We start from the raw sequence: 6,823 nt of genomic DNA, 5'->3' as shown, positions 1-6,823 counted from the left end.
TCAGTTTGTCCCCAGTTTTGCTCTGTCAAAATGTTTGGAGTCAAAGGGAATATGCCTATGCATAAAACAAGTAGCGACTTAGCAAACACTTTCTTGGGATGGCTATCAATGCAATAAAACATCAGTAACAAGTGATAAATGCTGAGCAAAAGAGGCTTTCCCTAAGCAGCTTATGTTAAGAATATAAATCTTGCCCCACTACCAAAAGACTACATTAAGTGTCGCTCTTCTAATCTCGTTGGCAGCCTGATATCGCCTCTAGGATAAATGTAAGATAAATTGCCTCAGTGGCTCTTCCACTGCAAGTTCTGCTTCGTTAGTCACAATGGGGGATGACTGTCCTTGTGTCAACACTTGGCATCTTCTGGAAGGATGCTCAGCCCACTCCTGTCGTCATCGGAGTAAGGCATCTTTCACCCAGGGGAATGACTCAGGTATAGCTTGTTGGCTCTTGTTAGCCACAGAGCATTACCTAAACCCTGAAGTCTGCATCCCATGGGAGAGCACTAATCTAATCTGTGGTCTTCACAAACACTAGCTTGTGAAGACAAAAATGAAAACTGTAGAAGATACGTCTATCAAAGGCATTTGAGTCCCTAAAACTTGATCTGGTATAGTCTGCACCACTGTGGCCAACACCAGTAACTCACCAGGGTAGAAGAAACACAAAGTAAACTCCACACCAACCCTAAATGCACTGTCTCTTTCCAGCTTCTCATATCCAGCTTCATTCATATCGTACTGCATCCTGAAAAGGTAATGCAGGACAGAGCTAGAATGGAATAGGTAAAGAAACTCTTTAAATACAACTTTTCTTTGGTTAACAAAGTTTTGACTGACTGACCTTTTGCCTATAATAGCATAAAAGTAGTATTTAAAAACCTTTGCCTTATCAAACAGGTTGTCCCTTATACAAGAACATTAATGAAGCCCAGTTTCCTACAGACCTGTGATGCAGGCCACCTTATGGTGGCTCCTCTATATACTTTTCACTTACGATATGGTGGACATGATTAGTCCTCAGTCACTCGTGTCTCAACCGCTCTTTGGCATGTGCTGAAGTGTGAGTTTCAAGTTGAGCTCTTCAGTACCCACTGATACCAGACATTGCTGATTATATTGCTGATAGCAGCCTCTGGTGATTACTCAGGGGAGCACTCATGGTGTAGCTTTCTCCTCAATGGGAGCATTTCACAGGGCTTCTCTATCCAGTAATCTATTTTAATTAAACTGATAGGAACTTAACTACGTTTGAGACTCCTACTGATAGTTTATCAATCAAAAGTGGTTCAGACTGGTCAGTCTCAAATAAGGAGGTACAAACCAAGTGAGTGTTTAAGTCTCAAATCTCCCATGGAACAAAAAAGTTCACTAAACAGAATAGTCAAGAGTGTGCCAGCTCTAGGCTGTGTCTATGATGGCTGTGACAACTTCAGCACTTTGTTATTAGTTTGCAGAGACAGGATCTGGGCTTAGAAAAAAGGGAAATGAAGCTGAAGCTGTTCAGGAATTCCTCAGCAAGCACCAGCCTTGTTCCTGTCTTTGTGGGATGTTGCTGTCTTTGAAAGATGTCTCAGATATCTTTGTTCTTCTTTAGGAGCACTTTGCAGAGTGGTCCCACTGACCAGCACTTTTCCCAGCAACAGAATGGGACAGAAGGCAGCCCTCAAAGAGCCCATCAGTACATGGCTCAGCTCCATTTTCCCAAGCTATTGGTATGGCCACCTCAATAAAGCACTCAGGACAGAAGAGGCATCATTTCTATGGAGTGATAAAAAAATCTCACCCTGACCTGAAATTATAAGGAAAGACAGCTTACCCCTGCAAAGGCTCACACTTGAGTGATATCGTGGAACAGTAGCTGCCAATGAGTGAACTGCAGGTGTAGACAAGGTTCGGGTTCAACTGCAGATACAGATGGCTGGCCATGGCAGTGCAGAGATGGAGTACGAACAGAATGTGCTGGTGCCTGAACCCAGCAACTGTTCTTCTGGCATGAAACTGGACCAGCAGCATCAGGAACACCTAAAGCCTGAAAGAACAGGGAGGAGAGTCTGCCTGCTACCCCTTAAAGCCTCACATCAGGACAGCAACCATGTGCAGCACAGAGAGGGGAGAAGGAAGACTCTAACACCACTTAATGTGTCCCTGGCTCAGCAAATGACTCCATGGCTGCAAACAGTGTTGGTGCAACTCAAGACTTGCTGCGGTTTTTGCCTTGCATATTCTTTGGGTGCAGCAGCACTACTGGAAAGGGCACAAATTCCCATTGTGAAACCTATTTCACTGAATAGCAGAGGCACTCAAACAGGGGAAATGCTATTTCCCACTTGTGCTGCAGTATTTCCTTGTGGCCTTTGGGTGACATCATCCTGGCATTCTCCTCCAAAGGCAGGTGGTTTCAGGCATTGACTGATGGCAGGGAATGAATTATCAACTCCCCTAAAAAGATACGGAAACAGAACAGGATTAGACATTTTACCCAGGGGCCACAAGCAGAAATGGGGTCAAATCCAGAATTAGAGTGAAGGTGCTCTAACAATAGGCTACAAGCTATAGGTTTGAATGCTGTCTAGCACAACATGGCCATAATCCTGCTGAGTCCTCCAGGCAGCACTGCAATATGCATCATCATAATAACAAGTTCCTAATCCCAGTCAAATGCCCAACCCAGTAGGCACCGCCTGACTCACAGAAAGGATTAGCTGACAGATTGTAAACAATAGTTGTGGGAGTCGCTGGGCCCATTATGCAACTCTTTCATGCTGAATGTACAGAAATAGTTGAGAAAATTAAGAGCTTTTGCTGAGAACATAAGTAACTGAGATTTTCAAATATAAATAATGGGTATGCTCATTCTTCAGCCCTAGGGATAGCCCATCGGTATCATTGCATACCATTCCTAACTCTTGAATCAACCAGATTAGCTAGGACAGGGACTCATGTTCATACTGGGAGACAACAAAGACAAGCTACTTACAAGGTGATCTTCTGAAGCATCCAGACTGCGTCTGCCTCTTCCCATGAACAGGTCCTACTTTCTTTCATCTGTCGCAAGCCAGAAAGTGTGGGAAAAGCAAGGGGTGAATGGAAAAAAGCAACAGAATTAGAGAAATTAACATTTCTCTATGAGAATTTAAAAAATGGAGATCAAATAGATGTTTTTCTATTAAAATGCATTCTACTTGCCTAGAATTTAATTCCAGGAATAGCTGAGAGCTGGCATCTAGGAGACAGTCAGAACTGCTTGAGTTACCGTAACTCAAGGTGAACTCATCTGAGGACAGACAGCATGGCTCAGCCACCAACAGCCACAGTACAGACCACACTCAGTCTAATCACTGTGCAGTTTCACTGAGCTTGGGTTTCATCATTCACTTCACAATGGAGCTGCTTAAACCACCCCCCAACTCAAATAAGAGTCAGTTAAGGACAGTCTTCAGGTTACAGTTTAAATTAACGGTGGAGAAAAAGAATATCTTTTTTTTAATTAATTTTCCCCAGTATTCAGCCTTTATAATTTAGGAAGTTTGAATGTAATTTGTTTCTAATTGCACCACCCTTTCCATAAGAAAAACAAGGCATACAATAATAAATCAGACCCATCTAGCATTTGCCAATCTGGATTCGTTGGTAGAGGAGACAAAACAAAATCTCAGAAAGGAGGGTTGTTGCTAACCTTGTCAGAAGGCATAAATAAAATCAAGGCAAATTATGTGTGCTAATTTTGTTATCTTTCTGAGGCTTGTGATCGCAGAAATCCTCGGGGATTTTTTCAGATGCTCCCTCTCTGTCAGTTCCAAATACCAAGCACGCTCCATATGCGTTCGGGAGATGAACAGCAATTTACAACAATTATGATAAATGATGAACAATAATAAAATAACAATGGAAGAAGCAGTATCTCCTGCCTCTCTGTTTGCTTTTTATGCACCATAGCAGGCAACTTCTCCTCTTTTGGCCAGACAGGATGCATACTCCAGCATGGCTGTGGGCAAAGGACTTTGGCTATTGACTTCAGCAGCAGCAGGACAGGGGCAAAGCAGAGCTAAATGAAAGAGATTTCAGTACAGTTGCTGAGTCCTGTCAAAGAGCCCTCTAAGCTTCATGCACTGGGTGGCAGTGGAGCTGACAGCAGCAATGAGCACATTGCTGGTTGCATAGTTAGGGTCATGCCTGCCTGATGCATGCGGGGGCTACTGCCTCACATGAGCATCCTCAGCAGCCTCTGATCCATGACCCAGCAACAATAAAGAAGATGTTAAACCAGAAAGGAACTGCAAAGGCAACAGAGGGAGGGGAGGAGAGTAGTGCCCTATCTGGGAAAACTCCCGACATCCCTCAGAAAGGACAGGTTTAACTATAACTAATGGAAGTAGGTATTAAACTGCAAACATTGCTTACAGTTACAATGTGTTGAAGTTAGTATTCCTTATGGAGGAATGATTCAATCTCCTCTTCAAGATCCAATTTTTAGTTTGCTCACATGCTCACAAGACAATGTTCGTGTAGCTCTCTAGCCTTTGTGGGTTTGGAATCATGGCAACTGAACAGGAGAGAGGTGTACAGCAAGCCAGGGACTACTATTTAAAATAAGCTTACCTTTTGCAGAACAGAGAAAACAGCTAGGGAAATATCAGATCGAGCAGTTGTTGTTGGATCTAGTTCTTTGCTCTACTTAACCCAAGTCAAAACTCACTCTCTGTGATCCCAATTTAAAGCCTCCTGTTGGTTTCAAGCAAGGCTGAGGTACACAGAGGTTACTGAGAAAACCGAAAAAAAAAGCACTGGAGCAATTTATAAAGATCTAGAAGTAATGCACCTGAAATAATGAGAGTAATTGAGTGTGCTGTAAGTGTCAGACATACAGACCATTTTCATAACATAACAGCAAGAGAGTAATAAAGGAATTACTCAAAATTCAGAAGAGGGCTGCAAGGTAAAGGGGCTAGAGCACCTTCCATTCGAAGGCAGGCTAAGAAAGTTGGGGCTGTTCAGCCTGGAGAAGAGAAGGCTGCATGAAGGTCTCATAGCAGCCTTCCAGTATATGAAGGGGGCCTATAGAGATGCTGGAGAGGGACTTTTCATTAGGGACTGTAGCAATAGGACAAAGGGCTTCAAACTTAAACAGGGGAGATTTAGGTTAGATATAAGGAAGAAATTCTTTACTAAAAGGGTGGTGAGACACTGGAACAGTCCTCCCAAGCAAGTTCTGAGTGCTCCATCCCTGGCAGTGTTAAAGGCCAGGCTGGACAGAGCCTTGATCAACCTGGTCTAGTGGAAGGTGGCCCTGCTCATGGCAGGGGGTTGGAACAGGACGAGTCTTATGGTCCTTTCCAACCTAAATCATTCTATGATTCTACAAATTTTGCCATTAACCATGAGGTTTAGCAATTACTTTCTTTGTTTTATACTAGGCCTGACAATGATCTAGTCACACCTGAAAGGTAAGAGATTACTCTTTACATGTAGTGCTGCTGCAACACATGTCCTTTCACCATACTTCTGCACACTGGTGCATCCTGCAATCCCTTTGTTTTCCAGAAAGTGAAGTTGAAGGCTGTAACTGACTGAGCACCTTAATACTCACTTTGTCTTCTTCCTTTGTCTGCATCTTATTTCCATGTAGGCAATAATCCAGATTATTTTTGCAATTGCTAGGTTATGTTTTAATGCCAAAAAATCAGATCCATCCATACCTGTTTGGTAAAGTAAAGGAAATCATTAGAAACAAAACAAGGCCCAATGATGGGAAAAGGAAAATGTTCAGCTCTGATCACGAAGATGCAGAAAGTCAAAGAATGTGAAATAAGACTCCAAAGAATGGTTCTTGAGCAATGCACAAGAACAAGACAAACCCCAAAGCTTCGCCAGTTCACCACATGAGGAAATTCCTTCCTATCCCAAACATAGCCAGAGATTCAGCAAGATGTCTGGAAGTGAATATTATTAGGGATCATCTAGCTTGTTTTTATCCAGGCATGACACTGGCACTCAAAAGATGATGTTGGGTTTTGATCTCGCCTTTCAATAATTACGCAAGGAATCTCCCACTGCAAAAAAATTCCAAATAGCGATTAACCTTTTGCGGCAAAAGCCAGGCTTTCCATGTGTTTGATCTAAATTCAGTTATTTTTTAATTTCCAGGAGTGGCTATATTTTTTTTTCCTGTTGCTGCTTAGTTCACATAGATTCCTGTGCGGGTCCTGAAGATGTCCTGAAGACATGTCAAATCCTATATAGAGATCTGAGGTCTCGTAGGCGTTAATACACTTAAGCTGTGAAAACATATAAGTGGCAGCAGAGCTATGAAGAATCTTGAATATGAATTAATTTCACACAGAAGGAATGTCTTGCGGTCCTCAGTGGAGTCAGGTTGCTCTTTTAATATCCATCTTTGGGGTGGTAGCGGCTGCTCACTGGGAGGAAGGGCAGCGTGGGGCCAGCACCAGATGAACCTCTTGGGGAGGCACCAGGCATGCTGGATCTCATGGAGTGCAGCTGGAGCTGAGGATATTAAGCACTACAAAGGGTCTGGCCTTTCAAATGCTTTTCACTGTTGCAGGCCAAAATAATTAAAAAACTCAAGGGATATCTTGTTTATGTACTTATGTCTCCCACGTCTCGGCACCTTATGATAAATCCTTACAACGGTCATGTAAACTGCTTCTAATCTGATTTGGCAGGCTGGCCCAACAATTCCTTCCTGCTTCTGATTAAAAGTGTTTCCTTCTTCACTTGCTGAGAGAAGGCTTAACTCCAGTTCAGCCATCGCACTGAAGTGATGAACAGCAGACCCAACAGGTCATTCACAGACACCAAA

General features: G+C 43.0%; 1 long non-coding RNA gene across 1 annotated transcript; it reads right to left on the bottom strand.

The window, feature by feature from the left end:
- Positions 1–733: 733 nt before the first annotated feature.
- Positions 734–5,802, bottom strand: LOC133275881 (uncharacterized). Its single transcript, XR_009745719.1, has 3 exons — positions 5,579–5,802; positions 2,981–3,048; positions 734–2,442 (listed from the first exon to the last, which is right to left on the bottom strand). It is a non-coding gene; the product is annotated as an uncharacterized LOC133275881 (long non-coding RNA).
- Between the last annotated feature and the right edge of the window lie 1,021 nt (positions 5,803–6,823).

Source organism: Pezoporus flaviventris, unplaced genomic scaffold, assembly GCF_033815535.1.
Source record: "Pezoporus flaviventris isolate CSIRO_AGI_PZ_B2104156 unplaced genomic scaffold, CSIRO_AGI_Pfla_v1 ptg000002l, whole genome shotgun sequence".
Lineage (NCBI taxonomy): Eukaryota > Metazoa > Chordata > Aves > Psittaciformes > Psittacidae > Pezoporus > Pezoporus flaviventris.
The sequence above is the reverse complement of the archived record's forward strand: the minus strand, read 5'-3'. Positions and strand labels throughout refer to the sequence as shown.